At 43.1% G+C, this 22,767-nt stretch overlaps 2 protein-coding genes across 6 annotated transcripts in view; one reads left to right on the forward strand and one right to left on the reverse strand.

The window, feature by feature from the left end:
• Window positions 1-22,767, forward strand: part of LOC132385096 (uncharacterized) — a 175,324-nt gene that overhangs the window by 130,462 nt on the left and 22,095 nt on the right. Inside the window, exons 2-3 of one of the 3 annotated variants that reach the window (XR_009509076.1) lie at window positions 12,958-13,093; window positions 13,500-19,727. The exons of 1 other annotated variant lie outside the window; for it this stretch is intronic. The gene's annotated coding sequence lies outside the window, so the exon portion shown is untranslated. Of the gene's footprint in view, window positions 1-12,957; window positions 13,094-13,499; window positions 19,728-22,767 lie in introns of those variants that run through there. One more of the 3 variants, XR_009509077.1, reaches the window with a different exon arrangement.
• Window positions 1-22,767, reverse strand: part of dscaml1 (Down syndrome cell adhesion molecule like 1) — a 676,237-nt gene that overhangs the window by 59,801 nt on the left and 593,669 nt on the right. The window lies entirely within an intron of this gene.

The raw sequence follows: 22,767 nt of genomic DNA on the forward strand, positions 1-22,767 counted from the left end.
TTTTAAATACCTCCATCAAGTCCCCTCTCAACCTTCTACGCTCCAAAGAATAAAGACCTAATTTGTTCAACCTTTCCCTGTAACTTAGGTGCTGAAACCCAGGTAACATTCTAGTAAATCTTCTCTGTACTCTCTCTATTTTGTTGACATCTTTTGACAAAATAATGCTTTTCACTGTATCTCGGTACAAATGAACTAAATACCAAATTTGAGATATGGAACAAAATTGGAACTTACAGAGACCTGGTCAGAGTCATACACCACAGAAAAAGGCCCTTTGGCCCAATGTGTCCATGCTGAAGAAGCTGCCTGTGACATCCCTTTTAACTCCATTGCCTCTAATCTTAAATCCATGATCTCTTGTTTCTAGTACCCCCTTCCTTGGAAAAAGATTATGTGTGATGTCTCTGTATTTGCCTTCCCTTTTATGTGAATAAAAAGTAAATACATAAAAAGAAAATTTAATTTCTTTTCAACTGGGGTTTCTTGATGCATGTGTGGATGATGGAAAATCAAGACTTGGACAGTTTTCTAGGAACACACATAGTCATCTAAAAGTTAAAATAAGAAATTGGAACAAGTTATACTACCGAGACTTGGCTAGATTTTTTGAAATAGGTGCATATTACTTCTTTACCAGAAAAGCGGGTACGATTTGCGGAGGGCTGTTTCAAGGGCCAATAGACAATTTCGAACGAGGTTGGAGGTGACATCGGATGCACGGCAACTCTGGCAGGGTCTGCAAGACATTACTTCCTACAAAGCGAAACCCAATAGTATGAATGGCAGCGACGCTTCACTACCAGATGAACTCAACACCTTCTATACACCTTTTGAAAGGGGGAACACAACTACAGCTGTGAAGATTCCTGCTGCACCTGATGACCCTGTGATCTCCATCTCAGAGGCCGATGTTAGACTGTCTTTAAAGAGAGTGAACCCTCACAAGGTGGAAGGTCCCAATGGAGTACCTGGTGTGGCTCTGAAAACCTGCGCCAACCAACTGGTGGGAATATTCAAGGACATATTCAACCTCTCACTGCTACAGGCGGAAGTTCCCACTTGCTTCAAAAAGGCAACAATTATACCAGTGCCTAAGAAGAATAATGTGGGCTGCCTTAATGACTATCGCCCGGTAGCACTCACATCGACAGTGATGAAATGCTTTGAAAGGTTGGTCAGTGAACTCCTGCCTCAGCAAGGACCTGGACCCATTGCAATTTGCCTATCGTCACAACAGGTCAATGGTAGATGCAATCTCAATGGCTCTCCACACAGCTTTAGACCACCTGGACAACACAAACACCTACGTCAGGATGCTGTTCATCAAATATAGCTCAGCATTTAATACCATCATTCCCACAATCCTGACTGATAAGTTACAGAACCTGGGCCTCTGTACCTCCTTCTGCAATTGGGTCCTCGACTTCCTAACTGGAAGACCACAAGCTGTGCAGATTGGCGATAACATCTCCTCCTCGCTGATGATCATCACTGGCGCACCTCAGGGGTGTGTGCTTAGCCCACTGCTCTACTCTTTGTATACACATGACTGTGTGGTTAGACATAGCTCAAATACCATCGATAAATTTGCTGACGATACAACCATTGTTGGTAGAATCCCAGGTGGTGACGAGAGGGCGTACAGGAGTGAGATATGCCAACTAGTGGAGTGGTGTCACAGCAACAACCTGGCACTCAACGTCAGTAAAACAAAAGAGCTGATTGTGGACTTCACAAAGGGTAAGACGAAGGAACACATACCAATCCTCATAGTGGGATCAGAATTGGAGAGAGTGAGCAGCTTCAAGTTCCTGGGTGTCAAGATCTCTGAGGACCTAACCTGGTCCCAACATATCGACGTATTTATAAAGAAGGCAAGACAGCGGCCATTCTTTATTAGGGGTTTGAAGAGATTTGGTATGTCAACAAATGCCATAAAGATCAGAATGGTAATGTATACGTGGAGCCAAAAGAGATGGGGCAGATCATAAATCTGTATTTATTCGAGAGACAGACACAGATTCTATAGAGGTCATGGACCCTGCGCCGATTACAGAGGAGGAGGTGTTTGCTGTCTTGAAGCAAATTAGGGTGAACGAATCCCCAGGACCTGACTAGGTCAAACCCTGGGTGAGGTTACTCCAGAAATTGCAGTGGCCCTAGTAGAGATATTTGAACCATCCTTAGTCACAGGTGAGGCGCTGGAGGATTGGAGGATAGGTAATGTTGTTCTGTTGTTTACAAAAGGCTCTAAGAATAAGCCTGGAAATGATAGACCAGTGAGCCTGATACCAGTAGTGGAAAAGTTATTGGAAGGTGTTCTAAAGGACTGGAAATTTAAGTATTTGGATAGCCAGGACTGATTTGGGATACTCAATATGGCTTCGTGTGTTGTAGATCATGTCTAAACAATTTTATAGAGGTGTTTGAGGAAGTTACTAAGAAAGTTGATGAAGGCAAGGCAGTCAATGTTGTCTACATGGACTTTAGTAAGGCATTTGACAAGGTCCCGCATGGGAGGTTGGTCAAGAGTGTTCAGTCGCTTGGCATTCAAGATGAGGTAATAAACTGGATTAGACATTGGCTTTGTGGGAGAAGCCAGAGAATGGTAGTAGATCGTTGCTTCTCTGACTGGAGGTCTGTGACTAGTGGGAGTGCCACAGGGATCGGTGCAGAGTTTGTTGTTGTTTGTTATCTATATTAATGATCTGGATGATAATGTGGTGAACTCAATCAGCAAGTAGATAGGTTTGTAAAGAAAGCTTTTGGCACATTGGCCTTCATAGATCAATGTACTGAGTACAGGAGTTGGGAAGTTATGTTCAAATTCTGTAAGACATTGGTGAGGTCTAACCTGGTGTACTGGGTGCAGTTTTGGTCACTCATATGTAGGGAAAATGGAAATGAGATTGAAAACGCTCGGAAAAATTCTCAAGGATGTTATCAGGACTTGAGGTCCTGAGTTATAAGGAAAGGTTGAATTGGTTAGGACCTTATTCCCTAGAGCACAGAAGAATAGAGGTATACAAAATTATGAGGGGTCTAGACATACAGGGTAAATGCAGCAGGCTTTTTCCACTGAGGTTGGGTGAGACTAAACTGGAGGTCATGGGTTAAGGGTGAAAAGTGAAATATTTAAGGGGAACATAAGGGGAAACTTGTTCATTCAGAGGCTGGTGAGAGTGTGGAACAAGCTGCAAATGTAAATGGTGGATGTGGGTGTGGTTTCAACATTTAAGAGAAGTTTGGATCAGTACATGGATGGGAGGGTTATGGAGGGCTATGGTTTGGCTGTAGGCCATTGGCACTAGGCAGATTAATGGTTTGGCAATGGGCTAGAAGGGCCATAGGGCCTGTTTCTGTGCTGTAGTGTTCTATGACTCTGTGACATGGGTAGTACTTGGTGTTTCATAACCTAGGGAATAACTTGATGTACATTTTCAGGACAGAGAAATCCTTTCTGTTGGTTGTGAAGTCTTTGATTAAGCATCAGAGAAGCTGGTTAAAATCTGAAATTCCCTCCCACAATGGTAACTGGTGCTTGTTTAATCTTCACCTTTGAAACTCAGGTTACGAGGTTTTTGTTAACTGAAGGTGTTCTGAGAAGAATATCTGTAAATTCACTCCTTCTGTTCAAGCTAATGGACTGAATTTTGAGGCAGACTACAATACATTGACATCAATATATAACAAGTTTAAGGACAGGGCAATACAGCAAGTGATAGATAAGCCATCGTATCATTACATAGAACACAGCACAGGAACAGGCCATTGATATCTGTGCTAACCATGAAGTCAATTTAAACTGCACATCTGCTTGTATATACAGTAGTCTATATTTTTATTCAGAGATACAGCACAATGACAGGCTCTTCCGGCCCAATGAGCTGCGTCTCCCAATTACACCCATGTGACCAATTAACCTACTAACCCGTACATCTTTGGAATGTAGGAAAAAATCAGAACACCTAGAAGAAACGCAAGTGGTCACGGGGAGAATGTACTAACTCTTTACAGATAGCAACTGAACTCGGGTCATTGGTGCTGTAATAGTAGTAATGAAAATCACGCCGCTACCAAATATGCTCAGTGGCCACATTTTTAGGTACACCTATACACATACTTGTTAGTACAAATATCTAATCAGCCAATCATGTGGCAGCAACTCAATGCATAAAACCATGCAGATATGGTCAAGAGGTTCAGTTGCTGTTTGGACTAAGTAACAGAATAGAGAAGAAATGTGATCTAAGTAATTTTGACTGTGGAATGATTGTTGGTGCCAGATGGGGTGGTTGAGTATCTCAAAATCTGCTGATCTCCTGGGATTTTCACGCACAACAATGCCTAGAATTTACAGAAAAAGGTGTGAAAACAAACAAAACATCCAGTGAGTGGCAGTTCTGTGGGCGAAAATGCCTTATTTATGAGAGAGGTCAGAGGGGAACAGGTGGCACACTTGCTCCTATCTACATCAACAGTGCTGAAGCCAAGAGGGCCGAGAGCTTCAAGTTCCTCAGAGTGATTATCACCAATGGCCAGTCCTGGTCCAATAATGTGGACTCAACAGCCAAGAAAATTCACCACACCTCTACTTCCTCAGGAGTCTAAAGAAATTTGGCATTTCCTCTGTGACCCTCAACAATTACTGGTGATGCTCCGTAGAAAGCATTTTATCCAGATGTACCACAGATTGGCATGGCAAATACTTTGCCTGAGACCGCAAAAAAAAACACAGACATTTGTGGACACAGCTCAGCACATCACAGAAACCAGCCTCCCCTCTATGGCTCCATGGACTCTGCCTGCAGTTCTCACTGCCTTGATAAAGCAGACGGCATGATCAAAGACTCCACACCACCCTGGATATTCTCTCTCCCCCCCCCCCCCCCACCAGGCAGAAGATCCAAAGGTCTGAAAGCACACATGGCCAGGTTCAAGGACAGCTTCTATGCCACTGTTACAAGATTACTGAGAATAGACAACACACCAGTATGATAGAATAGAGTCCTGACCTCACTATCCACCTTATTATGTCCTTGCAGCCTGAAATCTGCCTGTGCTATGCTTCCTCTGTAACCGTGACGCAGCCTCCTGTGAAAATCCTATTCCCTTCTCTCAGTTCCTTCACTTCCAACACATCTGTTCAGGATGTGGCTTTCCATTCCAGGACATTAGAATGTCCTCCTTCCTCAAAGAATGTGGTTTCCCTCCCTCCACCATTGATGCTGTCCTCACCCACATCGCCTCCATTTCAGGAACATCTGTGCCCACGCCATCTTCCGGCACCTTAACAGTTCCTCTTGTCCTTACCTACCACCCCATGAGCCTCTGCATCCAACACATCATTTTCTACAACTTCCAAAGGGATCTTAATACCAAACATATCTTCACCCCCATCCCCCTGCTTTATGCAATGACCCCTCTGAAATTCTCTTGTCCATTTGTCCCCACACATTAATCTCCCTCCAGGCATTTATCCATGCAACCAGACTAAGTTCTACACCTGGCATTCACCTCCTCCCTCACCTCCATTCAGGGCCCTAAACATTCCTTTCAGGTGAGCCAACACCTCACCTGCTGGGGTCATCTATCGTGCCTGGAGCTCGCGATGTGGCCTCCTCTACATTGTAAAATGGGGGACTGCTTTGTCAAGCAGCTTTGCTTCATCCGCCACAAGTGGGATCTCCTGGTGGAAAAACATTTTAATTCCAATTCTCATTCCCTTTCCAACGTGTCGATCCACGGTGTCCTCTTGTGCCAAGATTAGGCCACTCTCAGGGTCAAGGAGCAACACCTTATATTCCATCTGAGTAGCCTCCAACTAATGGTATGAATATTGATTTTTCCTTCTGGTAAACAAATCCAATCCCCCTTCTTCTATTCCCCACTCTGACTTTTCACTTCTTCTCACCTGCCTATCACTTTCCCCTGGGTCACCTCCTCCTTCCCTTTCTCCTATGGTTCATTCATCTCTCCTATCAGATACCTTCTTTTCCAGCCCTTGACCTTTCCCACCATCTGGCTTGAAATATCACCTTCCAGCTAGCCCCTTTCCCCTTCCCCCACCTTTTTATTCTGCCGTCTTCTCCGTTCCTCTCCAGTCCTGAAGAAAGGTCTTGGCCCAAAACGTCAACCTCTTATTCATTTCCATAGATACTGCCTGACATACTGAGTTCCTCCAGAATTTTGTGTGTGTTTCGTAAGACTATAAGACATAGGAGCAGAATTAGGCCATGGTGAAAACATGCGAAGTCCACACAGAGAGTACCTGAGGTTAGGATTGAACCTGGGTCAATGGCCCTGTGAGGCAGCGACTCCCCCAGCTGTACCACAGTACCTCCCTCTGTTGGTTGAAACCAGGCTGTTGGAGCCACAATTGCATTTAATCAAAACCTCCCTGATTATAAGACCATCAGTCATAGGAGCAGAATGAGTCCATTAAGTCTGCTCCACCATTCCATTATGGCTAATTTGTTATCCCTCTCAACCCCTTCTCCTGCCTTCTCCCCATAACCTTTGATGCCCTGTCTAATTAAGAAACTGCCAACCTCCACTTTAAAGATACCCAATGACTTGGCCTCCACAACTACCTGTGGCAATGAATTCCACAGATTCACCACCCTCTGGCTATTTTTCCTCATCTATGTTCTAAATGGGCATCCTTTTTAGATGTCGGTATGCTCAAAGACCACAAACATACCTTCAGTGGTGTCTTTATTAGGTACAGGAGGTATTGAATAAAGTGACTACAGAATGTATAACTTCATAAAATTCAATCCCTCAATATCCATCAATTTCCTGCCTGTTCACGTGTCTAAATCCTGCTTAAATGTTGCTGTTATACCTGCTTCCACCACAACCCTGGCTGGGCACTCCAGGCACCTACCACTTTAATATTAGTTATGGTAATGAAACTACTGAATTGCTATAAATCCTTATTTGGTACACTCATATCAATGAAGCAAATTTATTGATGAATGCCTTCTAGGGAAGGAAATTTTCTATCCTTATCTAGCCTGGCTTACATCAGCTGTCCATCCTCAGTTTGGAAAAACTACCATGGCATTGCACATGATGCCCCCATCTTATGCAGGAATGAATAAATATGAGGAACCACATGCATCAAAATTACAGGAGTTAAGTTGAAGAACACCTGCATGCAGCAGTTGGTCTAGGCTCAGAAATGATTGGACTCAATGGGCTGAAAGGTCTCCCTCCTGCAGTAACAATGGGCATCTCAGCTGTCTATGTGATATGCAAGCAGGGCAGTACTATAAGGAGAGCAAGCTGTTGCCCATGTAGTGGCCTCTCCATGCACCTGATGAACCCAAAGGAACGGCAGACACCGATATATTTGGCATCAGCAGCATTGCAGGGGTTACCAGTCAGCATTGAGCTCCAAGTAGGACTGCCTTAGGAACACAAGCTCCAGATTTTGCCCTCCAGAAGCCTTCCCCATGAGTGGGTATAGCCGCAAGGCAGCGGAGGTTTGAGGTCGGTTTTCTTTCTCCAAGATCAGCTGCCAACTAAGGCTGATAAGCCCCATCTACTTGAAGCAAATGGTTTTAAAGCAGCACTAACCCGCCTTTGCCCCTTCTCCTTTCAGTAGAAATGGTTAAATCCTGAGCTCAGGTACTCACTCTGTGGAGTTTGCATGTTCTCCTTGCGTAGGTTTTTTCCAAGTGCTCTGATTTCCTCCCATATCTCAAAAACAGGTAAGTTGGTAGGTTAATTTTCCACTGAAAAGTATGTGGGTGCAGGGTAGCATGTGGAGGATGTTACTGCAAATAAATATTAGGATTAGTGTAATTGGATGGCACAGACTTGACAGGGCAAAGGGCTTGTTTGCATGCTGTATCTCTCTATGAATCTACTCTTGTTGGTGGCAGCATGCAGTCTGAGAGTGTAACACCTTCAAGAGAATAGGCTGGCAGTAGGAATGTGGTCACAGAGTTATCCTTCAACTGGAGGTTGGAGGCATGTGGGTGCGGAGGAAAGGGGCTTGTTTTGTTGTTGTTGCTTGTGTTGTTCTGCTGAACATTGTGGACAAGCTATGTTTGTGCTAGAATGTGTGGTGACACTCACAATTGCCCCCCAGCACATCCTTAGGCCTCTGTCATTGTGATAGACAAATAAACAGCATTTCATTCACATCACATAATTATAGCTATACGTCCTATGTCAACACGTATAATGCAGTATTAAGAAATCAAAGAAACATTGTTGTGGAATATTTCTGGAAATGGGGAGGTGGTAATTCACCAATAATTACATTTTGTGGGTTGATAGACGATGGAAATGTGTTTAAGCTGTGCGTCATGTTTGTGATTTCCTATAGGGGGTGCTCTTTAGCATTTTTTGATGTTCACAGTGCAGTAACCTGCTGTATTTTGATACTGACAAGTTGAGTTTTGCCTTCTTAACAGCTGAGAATTTAAACCTACTTTTGGCAGATGTTAGCAGGAAGAAATGAAGTCAGCAAACTTTGAAACAACGGGGTTTCAAACACCTCAGCAGGCCCGCAATCCTCTGATAGGGCAGTAGGTACCTTTACTCCACAATGTGGAGCGCCCACTGAGCAGGAAGCTGTCAGCTCCATCTTGATATATCAGAGTTTTGCCACTCCAGACAGTTCTCAAAAAGTCACAGAAACTGGAGAGGGGAATATCACTGAGAAATGTAGCAGAGTATTGGCCTTTGTTAGTAAGGGGACTGAGTTCAAGCTCTATAAAACTGTGCTTACACTACGTTTGCAGTATTGTGCTCATTTCTGGACCCTTCATTATAGAAAGGATGATGAGGCTTTGGATAGTTATCAGGATTGGAGAACATGTCTTATGTGGGTAGGTTGAGCAAGCTAGAGCTTTTCTCTTTGGAGTGAAGGAGGATGATAGAGGTGTACAAGATGATAAGAGGCACAGAAAGAGTGGACAGCCACAGACTTTTCCCATGGATGGTAATGGAAGAAAGAACAGGAGGGATGTCAGAGTTAGGTTCTTCACACAGAGAGTGGTGGGTTCGTGGAACACTCTGCCAGGGATGGAGGTAGAGGCAGATACATTAGGATCATTTAAGAAACTCTTAGATAGGTACATGGATGAAGGAGAAAAATGGAGGCCTATGTGGGAGGGTAGGGTTAGATTGATCTCGCAGTGGGTTAAAAGGTCAGCACAACATTGTGGGCCAAAAGGCCTGTACTGTTCAATGTTCTATGTTCTAGAATTCAGAATATATAAGCTTATTTTCCCAGAGTGGAGAGAATGTGGAACTCACTTTGACATCAAATAATATGGGTGCATATAAGGGGAGACTGAGAATCACACGGGAGTGAGGGATGGAAAAATGGGCAATGGCACAAACCTCAGCATGGAGCTGCTGGGCCAAATGGCCTGCTTCTGCATTGTGCATCCTAGTAGCTCTATGTAAGAAGGAAAGGAGGGTGGGAAGGAAGGACAGAAGGAAGGTAAAAGCAGAAAGGAAGGAAGAATTTATCCAAGAGGGTGTGAAAACAAAGAACGCAGTTGAAAGTTAGATAACTGGACTGAACAGACCTATCAGCAGTACTGGGTGATGGTGAAGTGAGCAGTCTGTGCTAAGGTTCACACACAAGCTGCCGTAGGGCAACTGCTACAAACTGTTACAAACAGATCTACAACCCAGCAAGTCTCTGGAGACGATAAATTGGGAAGCAGATTGAAAAAGATCGATGTCCCTCAAAGAGTTAATGTCACAGATGCCACCAAACATTTCAGAAATAGTTACTCTAGCTGTGCAGTGGGAACAAAAACAATTTTTGTTCATAATACGTTCAGTTATTTTGAACATAATGGGACTGGAAATTACATTCCATTTTACCACACAGAGTGTGTGCTTTCAGTATGGTTGGGGGAAGGGGGTTATCAGCGTGTTGTAAATCTTTGTACATCGCTCCAAATGATTGTGATCTCCGTGGCGTGCTTAAGACAAGCAGGAGAGAGGTGAAGATCAAAATGGGAATGACATTTCTATAATACAAGCAAGATAAAGATTTCGAGCCCCAATGAGATTAGACCTCTAATATTGGTCAGTATTCAACAATATGACCCACACATGATTCAGACTCACATACACGTACATACATAATCTTTCTCATCTCAAGGAGCTCATATTTGCATTGGAAATCATCCATTCTCTACAGGCAGGCCTCAGGGAAAGGCTGCAGCTGTACGGGCTGTTGCTATGACAGCTGAAAGTAGCATCGAGGGAGGAGAAGTGTCCTGATTTAACTCTATCCAATAAGATGGCATTTACTTGGGCGAATCTTTCCATGGCTCAGACCCACACATAAAAGTTTACCTGACTCGGTGTGTAACCACATAGGCCGCTATTTACAAACAGGTCAAGAAGTATGGCAGTGGCGTGATTATGTTACCAGCCTAATAATCTGGAGGCATGGATTAATGATCCAGAGACACAAGATTAAGTTCCCGCTGGGCAGCTGGGGAATTTAAATTCAGCTAATTAAATCTGGAATAAAATGTAATGATGTCTGAGAAGCCACTAGACTGTTGTGTGAACTCATTTGAACTTTATGAAATGAAATTTGTCACCACTACCAACATTAACCCCAGATCCCCACCACTACACTCTTTAATTGGCATTAGAAATAAGCTCACATGTTACTGAGTTGCATTTTCTGAACTATAGCACCTGGACACACAATAATGTGTCCTCTGGTCTGAGGCTCTCCCACAATAGGAAACATCCTCTCCATGTCTACTCCATCTCGGCCTTTCAATAGTCGATAGGTTTTAATGAAATCCCCCCCAACTGACCATGATGTTTTGAATATAATTGTCACCCCAGCACTGAACACAACCTACGGACTCACGTTGTCAGTATTATTTGTTTTTCATCAATTCTATTGTATTTCCTTATTCTACTGTAAATGGACATATAGGTGACATATATGTACTTTGATAATAAATTTATTTCGAACTTTCAACTTTTGAAGCACACAGCCTGAAAGCAATGATGACCACAGGATCATGGGAATGTGCAGCACAGAAAGTGGATCCTCTTGTTCATACCAATTGTGATGCCTGTCAATGCTAATCCCATTTGTCTGCATTGGACTCATATCCCTCTATGCCTTTCTCATCCAAGTACCTGCCAAATGTTGTAATTGTGTCTGCCTGGAAACTCGTTTCAGTGAAAGGCCAACTGCTGGAAGTCAATAAATGACAGGATCCAGAGGAGGTTTACAAGAATGATCTTGGGAATAAAAGAGTTAATGTATGAGGAGTATTTGATGGTTCTGAGCCCGTACTCACTCGAAAACAGTGGGTGGGGAGGGGGGGGGGTCTCACTGACACCTACCGACATTGAAAGGCCTTGATAGAGTGGATGTGGAAAGGATGCTTCCTATTGTGGGAGAGTCCTTGACCAGAGGGTACAATGTCAGAATACTAGGATATCCCTTTAGAACAGAGATGAGGAGAAATTTCTTTAGCCTGAGGGTGATGAATTTGCACAATTCATTGCTACAGACACCAAGTCATTGAGTATATTTGAAGCAGAGATTGAGAGGTTCTTGATTAGGTTGAAGATTACAGGGAGAAGGCAGGAGAATGGGGTTGAGAGGGTTAATAAATCAACCAAGATCGAATGACAGAGAAGACTTGATGGGCCGAATGGCCTTATCCTGCTACCACGTCTTATGGACTGTAAAATCCACTTCACCCCTCAGATCTTTAAATTTCTTCCCTCGTTCTTTCAACCTGTGTCCTCAAGTTTTAGACTCCCTTGACCTGGATAAGGATTCTGACAATCTGTCTTATCTATGCTCCTCATAACTTTGTAAACCTCTTTTACATCTCCTCTCAACCTACTACATTGCAGGGAAAATAAACACATCTTTTTCAGCCTGCCCTTTTACGACATCCCTCCATTCCAGGCCACTCGTTATGCACGCTTTGATGGCATACACATTTCTGGATGACCCGGGCCATGCCATCTTCTCGCAGCTATCATTGGCCAAGATGTACAGAAGCCTGAAGTCCCACAGTACCACATTCAAGAACAGCTGCTTCCCTTCAAGCATTTGGTATTGACCCAATTTAACACAACAAGAGCATAAGCAGAAGTCAAGCTAAAAAGAGAAGCTTTAGGATGGATAACCAGGTCAATATTTTGTTGTAAGGAGTCTGTCTTAAAGGAGTTGGGGTGATGGGTGGAAGAAAAAGTTAGGGAGAGGATGAGGGGGAGGGGGAGGGGCAGAGGGAGGGAGAGGGAGAAGCTACAGAGTTAGATGTATAAGAAGGGGATTCCAGAGTTTACGGCTTTAGCAGACTGAGACATGGAAGTGAATGGTGGGTCAGTTCTGTTCAGGAATGAATACGACAATCAGAATGAACTGCACACATCTGTTGGAGGAGCCGAGCAGTATTTATGGGAGGAAAGGGACTGTTGATATTGTGGGCCAAAATCCTGATTCAGGACTGATGCAGGGCTTCATCCTGAAATGTTGACAATCCCTTTCCTCTCACAGATGTTGCTTGACACGCTGAGTTCTTGCAGCACATTGTTTCTTGTGTTTCCAGGAATAAAAGTGCAGATGCTAGAAATCTGAAAGAAGGAACAGGTATGTTTTACTTGAGGGGAGTTAATACTGGGCAAAATGTGTGGGGATGAGGAGTGAATGGGATTCATTGGAGTTAAAATACAACAACTACGGGATAGTGAGAGTCGAACAAGACTGGGCAAAGATGATTCACTCGATGAGTCGATATGACTGTGATTATCGCAATAGATTTCTGAAGGCTTTGTCTTATGGCAGATTATTTTTCAGTTTAGTGTTAGATGCTCCTTTAAAATGCTTGTTAAAAATGAAAAGATTAAAGATGAGTTTTATTTGTCACATGTACATTGAAACATACAGTGAAATGTGTCGTTTGTGTCAAATCAAATCAGTGAGGATTGTGCTGAGGGCAGCCCGCAAGTGTCGCCACGCCTCCGGCACCAACACAACATGCCCACAACTCACTAACCCCAACCCGTACATCTTTGGAACGTGGGAGGAAACCATGGCTCCTGGTGGAGAAACACGGTAAGAGAGAATGTACTGACTCCTTAAAGGCAGTGCTGGGATTTGAATCCCATTTTGCATCTAGTATTCTCATAATGTTAACCATTACACTACAATGCAGCCCTTACAATTCCTGTTGTAATATCTCCATGTCCATATTAGCAAAAACTCCTGTTTGATTATTTATACGAAGCACCTCAGGACTTGCTGCTACTTGATCAAACTCTTCCAGCCCTTTACTTTTTCCACGTATTACCACCCTCCCAGCTTCTTACTTCATTCCCCTCCCCCACTCAATTGCCTCACCTATCACCTAGCTATCCTCGTTTCCCTCCTGCCACCTTCTTATTCTGGCATCTTTCCCTTTCTTTCCAATACTGATGAAGTGTCTCAGCCTTAAACGTCATCTGTTTATTTGTCTCCACAGATACTGTCTGACCTGCTGAGTTCCTCCAGTATTTTGTGTGTTACTCTGGATTTCCAGCATCTGCAGAATCTCTTGTGCTTACAATATTCTATTAATGCTTGTTACATATTGCTCACATTTCAGTGAGAAGTGCAACCTCTACGATGAGACCAGGAGAACCAATTCCAAATTCTCCATTAGGTCATCAAAATTGGTACTGCAGTTTGCATTGTGTGCTCTCTGGGAAGGCAGGAGGAAGGATATGAATCCTTTTCACTTGATCTAATTACCCAGCGAATACGGAATCAGAATGATGGGCATTGGTATTTTTACTTTTTAATTTTGTTTATTTTATTTGAAGATACAACCCAGCAAGCTATCATAATCGTGGGACAAGTTACAACGACCATTTAACCTACTAACTAGTACATCTTTGGACTGTGGGAGGAAACCCGTATACTCACAGGAAGAAACAGACAAGCTTCTTCCAGAGGACGCTGGAATTGAACACCGATGCTCCAAACTGTAATCGTGTAATGCTAACCACTTCACTACTGTGGCATGATAGGGTGAATGCACACAATGGAAATAGAATCAATAGCTAGAGAGCACAGGCGTAAGGTGAGAGGTGAAAGATTTAAAAGGCACCTGACAGGCAACTTCTTCACCAAGATAATGGTGCATAAATGGAATGAGCTGCCAGAGGAAGTGTTTGGCGCAGGTACAATAACATCTAAAAGACATTTGGACAGGTACATGGTCAGTGGTTTGATAGATACACCTGGAGGAAATCTGTTCAAGAGGGAGCTGTACCTCATGAGAACAACCTCCGCTGTGTCACAGAGAACAAGCAGCACCTGTGAGAGGAGAGACTGAAAAACGAAAAGACCCAATCACGAACCACAGCCACCACTTACTCTTGCCCACACAGCACCAGAACACATGGATCCCGGATCGGCCTCTAGAGCCAACAGGCAACTCCTTAGGAGAACAGCATACCCGACTCGAGTGATCACACTGCTAGTACTATGCTACTATTGGAAAGATTTCCAGAGTTATGGACCAAACACATGCAATTTGACTGGCTTAGATGGTCACCTTGGTCAGAATGGAAAAGTTGGGCTGAAGAGTCTGTTTCTGTGCTATATGACTCTATGACGACAATATATTTGTGAAGCAAAATAACAAAAACAACCGCTGGAGGAGGTCAGTGGTTTAGGCGGATCTTTGGAGGCAAAGGGACAGTCAACCTTTCGGTCAACATCCTCCATCAGGAGAAGAGAATTGTGCTCAGCTGTGGTCAAGAAGTTAATAACACTAAGCTTACACATTAAGAATGCCTTCTTGAACAAAGAACCAAGGGTCTGAAGCCCAAAGGGCAAGAAACTAGAGTCAGCAGTCGCATTTTGTGAATGGGAAACAGAGTTACAGTAATTGGAAAACAATGCATATTCCATGCCATTAGCAGAACTACATTTTAATTTCCCTCACACACAAAATATTGCCTTTACAACTTGATGCAAATGCTCTGTGAAAGGCTCTAAGCTTTCATATTCTTGCAGTGTTAAATGAATTGCTAAATGCATACAGACAATAACATTGCGCTTTTACATTCCATAAATTGGATCACAGAATTTTAATACTTTGCAAATCAATAAAATCTGGAAGGTGATCTCTCATCCAGCACTGTTCTGCGATATGAGCCATTTTCAATATAGCTGCAGGCAAACTCAAACCAAACCCAACACAGGGTAAATGTTGGAACAAAATGTGATAGATTTAGTTTGAGACAAAAGGGGGAGATATTTGGATAGATGGGATTTCACTCACCTACTTATATCAAAGTTCAAAGTAAATTGATTATCAAACTACATAAATGTCACCATATACAACCCAGAGATTCATTTTTTGCAGGCATTCACAGTAAGTACAAAGAAACACAAATGAACCAATGAAAGATTGCACCTTCAGGATGGGCAACAACCAATGCACATCAGACAACAAACTGTGAAAATACTAAAACAAAAAATACAAAATAATAATCATAATAATAAATAAGCAATATATAATGAGAACATGAGATGAAGAGTCCTTGAAAATGAATCCATAGGTTGTGGGAATGGTTCAGTTGGGGTGAGTGAAGCTACATGCTTTTTTCAAGAACCTGATGGTTGAGGGGTATTAACTGTTCCTGAAACTGCCAGTGTGGGTCCTGAAGCTCCTGTACCTGCTTCCTGATGGAATATGGCACAAGACAAGGCCATTTGTTCCATTGGCTCTTTGTTGGCTCTGAATCCCACTCCCTCTCTCTTATTTCTCTGCAGCCCTACAATTCACTCAGTCTCTCTCACAGGCACACAGACTCCCTGTTATGGTTCTTCTGCCACCTACTTACAGTAGCCAAAGAACCAACCAATATGTTTTATTTTGTTGTTTCGTATGGCAGGTGTTTTTCTCTTCATACTTCTAATTGGTTTTTGTCATGACGGTGTCGTCTGGGAGGGGTAGATGCAAGCCTGTCCGTTCGGGAGCCGGGTTTGGATCGATCTTCGTGTGGCATCTTGTCCACAGCTGTTCCAACATGGGTGGTCTTGAGGTGGCATCGCCTGATGCAATCCTTGAAGCACGCAAGCCTCCACATGACATCAAAGTGTTGATCCAGATTGTGGAGGATTAAATTTTATAATGTGGGGGAACTGGGCCACGTGACACAGAAATCAATACAGAGGAGGCACAAACTGTATCAGAGGTCGGGGTCAAACCTAGGGTTCCATTAAGGAGATTCTTAAAGGAACACAGAATACAGGCAAACACTGTATATATGAAAGGCATAAGTGTCAGTAGTTCAAGTTCAAGTTTAATTGTCATTCAGCCATACATCAATACCCATGAGGACAGCCAAACAAAACATTGTTACTCGGGCCAAGGTGCAAAACACTGTACCAAAAGTCACACAAACCACAACACACATACAGCACACATAAGATATCAGTAAAATACAGTCACAAACAAAAAAAATAGCCCAAGACCCTGAGTCCATGAACATTGCAGCAGTCTGCAGCTGAACACATTACAGCTTGCCTTCTGCCAAGTGACCACTGGGGGCAGCACTGACTCCAGCTTGGACGCCGCACCATTTTGCTCCCGGTACTCCGGTGAAGCGCACTGACTCCAACACCTCTCTCCTGGGTGGCTGTAAACAGGCAACACCATAGCTTGAAGCTTTGTCATCGCTATGACAGAGGCCACGCGGCTGCCCACTGTCCACCTCTGCTATCCGCCAATAAATCAGAGAATCGGGCTTGCAGCATTCCATATGAGCAACGTCCAACAGAGTCTTGCGATCACAAGAAAAGCAACTAAGACGATCACTCGCTGTTAGACTGCACACTGCCTCCGCTTCCTGTCTTCCCCCCCTTGTTCCTTCTCCTGTGCAAAGAACTGATGCTCTTATTTCACTAACAACAAACATTGCATTTAAAATCGATAGGGCACACACATGCTGCAGACACAGCAAAGAAATTAGGGTGCTCTGACTAGTATGTGTAGGTAAATAAACACTCTTGATACCTTAGTGCATCACTCATCATTCAGAGTGATGACCTTTAGTCAGGGCAGTGCACATGCAGAACTGTGTCTTTGTTTCAATGTGCAAAGACCCTCTGATCCTCTTGACTTTCAACAGCTCTGATAAACCTTCCGATTATACTCTGAATGCTATAGGCAGCTCCACTCATTTCCTGCACTTTAGGGATATGATTACCTTTCCATTTATTTCCTAATCAAACACAGTAATGGATGACTTCAATAGATAATGAAACTATATTGTCCCTAAACAGAATTCATCTCTAAAATGCAGGGAGTTGAAAAGTGTCCTAGCCCATGTGTTTAAAATGTGAAATGGGTTCAAGAGGGTGCAGTCAGAGAACGTGAATGGTAACACTTGTGGCCTGCTCCCCAACATATCCTTGGCTGTTAACACAAATGATGCATTTCACTGTATATTTTGATGTACATGTGATAAATAATTCTCAATTTGAACCTATTTTATTTTCTTTATTTAGAGATACAGCACGTTACCAGGCTCTTGCAGCCCAACGAGCCCGTGCTACCCAATTACATCGATGTGACCAATTAACCTTCTAACCTGTACATGTTTGGAGTGTGAGACAAAACCAGAGCACCCGGAAGAAACCCACACAGTCATGGGGAGAGCATATAAACTTACAGGCAACGGTGGGCCATGAATCCGGGTCATTGGCACTGTAATAGTGTTGTGCTAACCACTACATTACTGTGTTGGCCCCAGTGATTTCCTTCAGGGGGAAATCAGATAGGGAAAATCTTCAAATTAAAAGTAGATTCCTGGAAGCAATTGTTCATACCAAGTAAGCAACTTCTGGATCTTTCAGTAGTTGCCAAATCTAATGAAGTTTACATATCAGAGGGAGGAGTGTTGATTTATTCAGGGTGATGAAGGATATGCTGTGACAATGTATTGAGCTGCAGATCAGACGTGAATAGTGGAGCTGCAAGGATCATCTTTTTCTGAGGACTGCTCTCTAACCTGATGCTACTAATTAATATAATTCAATATAAATTTCTAAATATGTACCCGCAGAAGAAGACCTGTAACAATTTACTGAACAAAGAGCTCCCTAGCTCTTTGCAACATCGTGGTGAGCTTCCCTTGCACCCTTTCCTCTGTGTACTATGGGGTGCTGACCAGAACTACACACAACACTCCAGCCATAGCTAAGGTAATAATTTATAAAGCTGAATCAAAATCTCCATGTGCTTACAATCTATGCCCCAGCTAATGAAGGCAAGCATCCTATATGGTTTTTCACTACTCTATCTATATGCCACCCTCAGATATTTTGACTTGTACACCGAAGTGCCTCAGTTCCTCAATGCAAAGGGATAATACAAAATTCCTCACGGATGCCTTACCATTCATGAATCATATCATTCTCTAATTTTACCTTCCCCTCAAAATGCATTATCCCATATTTTTCAAGATTAGATTGCATTTGCTACTTTCCTGTCCAATTTGCCAATTGGTGGCTATCATAGTTTAGGCTGAAGTGATCCTCCTGACTAAAAACAACACTACTGATTTTTGTGTTATCTGCAGAATTACTGTTCACACATTATATGTTAACATCTAATTCAGTAAAGTGTACAACAAATAGCAAGGTTCCCAGAACTAATCACTGTGGTACATCACTGGCCAATCTTCCAATCACAACTCTTCTTCTGTTTCCTATCACCAAGCCAATTTTGTATCTAATTTGCTGACTTGCCTTAAATCCCACGGGCTCTAACCTTTTGGACCGACCTTCCATGCCTTCCTACTGTTTCAACTCTGACTTTTCTCGATACGATGAAAGCCATTGACCTGAATGCTGATAGAGATGGCTGACTTGCTGAACATTTCCAGCATCTGCAGTATACCGGTACAGTATGATACAATCGAGTGTCATGGTGCTCATGAAATATTTAGCCTTGCAGTGAAATACCTGTGTGCTCGAGAAAAAAGGCCAGATTCTTCCCCACATAAACCAACACCCAACAATGTATCATAAGCTCCTCCTATAAATACCTTCTTTGTAATTCTGCTCATTTTTACCCTTGGCTGGGTCACTGGTACAAAATTTAGAGAGCACAACCTTCCTGATCAACACCTAAAATGCTCAGCAGGTCAGGCCACATCTATGGAGGGGGATAAGTAGTCGACATTTCAGGCCGAGACTCTTCTTCACTTCCCGCTGGTACCTTCGATATGAGCTAAATAGCCTCCTCCCTTAATATACAATTTTTTTGATTCATCTATGTACCATGAGCATTGCATTTGTATGTGAAATCGGTGTGTCCACTCCAGCCTTGGATACTATTTTAGTAAAGGGAAGAGGTGCTTACCAAAGTGAATCTCAGAACAGGAGAAATAGGAGCAGGAGTTAGCTATGTGGCTCCTCCAGCCTGTTGTGCCACTCAATAAGACTCAGGCTGGGTCCTCTATCTCTTGCCATTACAATGACATTTAAAAATTTATCGATCTTATTGCTGGATATACTTAATGAGTGCACATCCATTGTGCTCACAACCCTCCATCAAGAGGTTCCTAAAGGACTGATCCTCGTCTTGTTTTTAGTTCTGGAAAAGGCCATTAGTATTTATCTTGTTATTGCCTCTCAGGATCTCAATACCACTGACATACATACTACATATACCCGCTTCTATTTTCTACCATCAGGGAGGAGATTCTGGAGCCTGTAGACCCATATTCAACGATTCAGAAACAGCTTCTTTCCCTCTGCCACCAGATTTCTGAACAGTCCATGAACATGACCAGATGATTCCTTCATTTGTATTATTTATTTATTTTCTTAATCTTAAATTTATGTTTTTGCTGCTGGAAAACAGAAATTTTACATCATTAAAGTCAGTGATAATAAATCTGACTCTAATTCCACTTCTGCCTTTGTTACATTTATAAATAAGTACCTTACTAGTGATAAGAAAATAATATTTCAAACCCAATTTTCAGCAGTGACAATCTGTGGCAGCCATGACACTGGAAAAGTTACAGTTCACCACTACCTAACGAATGAGGCCAACAACCAATGAGTGACGAGTTCCACCAGAGCAGGGGTTCCCAACCTGGGGTCCATGGACCCCTCGGTTAATAGTGTTACGTATCCCGTAACTGGATAACTTACCAGCAAAGATAGAGAGGTCTGTTGAAGTCTGTTGTCACTATTTTCAAACGTTTTTATTTATAAAGGGACACAAAAGTAGGGTTAATACATACATTCAGATAGTGCACATCGTCAACATTCAATCTAAAGCGCGGGTATAGGAATAATCATCATTAAGAAGTGAGCTCTGCTGGTGTCTAGGGGTTAATAGATTGTCCGTTGGAAATATAAAAGTCACTCTGAAAGTCTGCAGGCCTCAGCCCTTTGAAAATCGCTGGGTTTTGCGTGGGGCGACCGAGAGAGAGAGATTGGGGGGGGGGGGAGAAGAGAAAGAACTTGCCGAGTCTTGATGAATCTTCCGTGAAATCGGGGGAGCGTTGGTTCCCTCTCCCTGATGTTAGTTAAAAGCGGTTTTCTGTGATTCCAGCCACAAATTCCAATCCCAGAATCTAACGCACGTGGCTTCCTTCAGAATGGCTTCCCGCTGCTGCGGGACCACTCTCTCGTGTCTTCTGGGTGCGTCTGAGGGGCTGCCCCCCTGAGACTCTCCTTTATACTTCCTCATGGGGTCGCAGGTGTCAATCAGGTTGGGATGATGCAATCTCTCTCTCAACCAGCCCACCTTGCCCAAGGGCTTTTCACGTGGTCTCCATGAGACAATAGTCGCCGTTGTCTTTATTCTGTATCCCTGGTGGGACCTGCAAATTTGCACGTTTTTCTCTCTCTCTCTCTCTCCTACTGGGTCTACTGACCCCCCCCCCCCTTTCGACGGGTGCTCTTGCGATTCTCAGAAAGGAGGGGGCTGGAATCATAACAATAGTAAGCCTCCATGGCATAAGAAAGGTTGCTGCACTGGGGCAATGATAATGTATGTTATAACATGGTCATTTTAAAGATAGAGATTAATTTTATTTGTTACATGTACATTAAACATACAGTGAAATGTACTATTTGTGTCATTGTTTGCGATGTGCTGCGGTCAGCGCACAAGTGTTGTCACACTTGCAGCATCAACACAGCATGCCCCTAATTCACTAACCTTGATTTATATGTCTTTGGAATGTGGGATGAAACCGGAGCACCTGGAGGAAACTCATACAGTCATGGGGAAGAGGTACAAACTCCTTATAGACAGTGGTGGGATTCAAACTCAATCTTGCAGATGACATTGTAAGGCGTTGCGGTAACCGCTTCGCTACTATTCAGCAATACTCAAACTAGCAGTGGAACATTGTATTCACTGGAATAAAGCTGACTATAATTCACCATTGCTTCTACATAGCACATTGAGGATAAATTTCCATGCAATTATGACTAAATCAACTTATTTTAACAGGAGGTGTTGTTGGCCATGAAGGAATTAAAATTTTGAAGGAAATACCAAACTCAAATCGAGTCAAAGACAGAGGAAGTAGATAACCAATTGTTTTTGTTCTTGTCATCTGGTTGCATATTTGGGAAGCTGCCCTGTAGCCTCCATTTTGTGGCCTGTGTTGTGAACTAGTTTTGCTCAGCAATAATAGTATCAAAGTGCTTTAAAGTGGATAGAATGATGCTCCTGATAATCTGTTGATCATTCTGAAATAAGAAGTTATTTGTGAGGTGTTCTTTGGTATGATAGAACATGCAGGTTTACGAATAGGGGAACCTGTGTCTGACCTGAGTAACTCGAACCTAGTAACTGGCTAGTATGCTCTGATTCAGAATAAAGAGGCATTAATTATAGGTTGTCACTTGTGCAAGGACAATAAAAGGCTGGCTTGGACCAGAGCCAATAGGAAGCTGATAAACATTAGCCAGATAGTCTAGAACCAATGAGATTGAAACACATTTGAATTGATTTGTAGGGTATAGGAATGAGGAGCTTTGAATGCAAAGCGGTAATAACTCCAGAGACTAACTAGCACAAGGAAGACAACCAACAATCCTCCCCCACTCCCACATATGCCAGGCGCTGGGAGAAGGAGGATTAATTGACCGGCCAATGGGAGATCCCTATACTGGTGTTATAAATTGTTGAAGTGGTCTGCATGAGTGTTGTTATGGAGGGAACAGTAGAAGTCATGAGTTAAATTGTTGGCCTGGGTCAACTTAGTTAGTTTGTGCAGAGATAATAAAATGCAAGTTTTGATTCATTAAGAGTTGTTGTGAATTGCTTAACCTAGATCACTTGATAATAATCAACAGTATCAGCACTTCACTTACTCACGATATAGGCTATAGTACAAGCACACGTTTGAATTACGTCGACAGCCTCTTACTCAATTAGTGCTTTTGCTTTACAACATTGACATAGGAGCAGGAGGTGGCCACATAGTCCCTCTAGCCTGCACAGCCCCCCTTCCATTAAATCATGAATGGATGGATGGGTGGAGTAGGGGAGTAGAGAGGATTGCATGGGGGCTGGGTGGAGGAGGTGAGAGATGGTGGACCATGGAATAAATGGAAAAAAGGTGGGGAACAAGAGGGAGGTAGTACCTCTCCTATTGGCCCGTAACCTCAAATGTTTATTCCCCTCTATAGATGCTGCCTGATCTGCTGATTTCCTCCACCATTTTGTGTGTGTTATTCTGGATTTCCAGCACCTG

Source organism: Hypanus sabinus, chromosome X2, assembly GCF_030144855.1.
Source record: "Hypanus sabinus isolate sHypSab1 chromosome X2, sHypSab1.hap1, whole genome shotgun sequence".
NCBI lineage: Eukaryota > Metazoa > Chordata > Chondrichthyes > Myliobatiformes > Dasyatidae > Hypanus > Hypanus sabinus.